At 34.9% G+C, this 1,041-nt stretch overlaps 1 pseudogene; it reads left to right on the top strand.

Annotated features, from left to right (window-relative positions):
- The first annotated feature begins 521 nt into the window (after positions 1-521).
- LOC134912064 (5S ribosomal RNA) lies at positions 522-642 on the top strand (annotated as a pseudogene).
- Positions 643-1,041: the final 399 nt, after the last annotated feature.

Below are 1,041 nucleotides of genomic sequence, written 5' to 3' on the forward strand. Positions count from 1 at the left end.
TCAAAAAGCAGATGTGGACACATCTGCAAACTTTGGACCCCATTTAAACACACAAACGTTCTCTTTTTCATTACACTGAAGAAATCCATATCTATATCAGCATCAACTCATTATTACTTGAAAACAATTCTTGATCTGTTTTTTAGAGCTGAAGTTTTCATTGCTTATGTTATTTGATTCTTACAATTCATAGTGTAATCTCATGTGTTTATTTATGGTTTTGGAGACCAAATTTGGAGGTTTCCTTCCTCTGCACAGTTATTATAATATTTAATGTTTGATTCACATACAAGTGATAACTGTGTAGCATATAGGTTTTTTTCTACTTGTATTGCGACTACTTAAGCCTTGAAAACTTAGATGGGTATTTAATCATTTATTATACTTTATCATCCGTGATAAAAAATCTCTTGTTCTCCACATCAAATTAGCTGTGTCGACACCTGTGGCTCACATAAAAACGGTAATCGGCTCTTATCTGTGCCCAATTTTTAACACAGTGTGACAAAGGTGAGCATAAGGTCTGCGGTCATACCCCGCTGGAGATGCCCAATCTCATCTGATCTTGGAAGCCAAGCAGTGGAGGGCCGGGTTAAGTACTTGGATAGGAGACTACCAAGGAACACCCTGGTACTGCAAATATTTGCCACCTATCTGTCACCAATATAGAGCATTGTCTTACATCTCGGTCATGACCTATGATTCAACCATCTGCTAGGATCAAAATTCCCATTTGGGATACATAGCAGCTTATAAATGACGGTCATATTTACAACAAATGAGCAATTTTCTATCACAGGTTGTCCTACAGCAGGAGTATAATTATTAACAAAATCATAGATATAGCCATCTCGGCCTGAATTAGGTATTTGTACCTTACAATTTTTATATATTACTCTTTATATTTTCGCAATGTCACTATTTAACAAATATCGGCGCCTATTGAACTCCTCAATAATTAATTTTTAATGAGAATTAATAAAGTATTGTATTTTAGTTAGCCATTTTTGACATTTAGTCTTACAACATTATCTGTATATG

Source organism: Pseudophryne corroboree, chromosome 4 (genome assembly GCF_028390025.1).
Source record: "Pseudophryne corroboree isolate aPseCor3 chromosome 4, aPseCor3.hap2, whole genome shotgun sequence".
Classification (NCBI taxonomy): Eukaryota; Metazoa; Chordata; class Amphibia; order Anura; family Myobatrachidae; genus Pseudophryne; species Pseudophryne corroboree.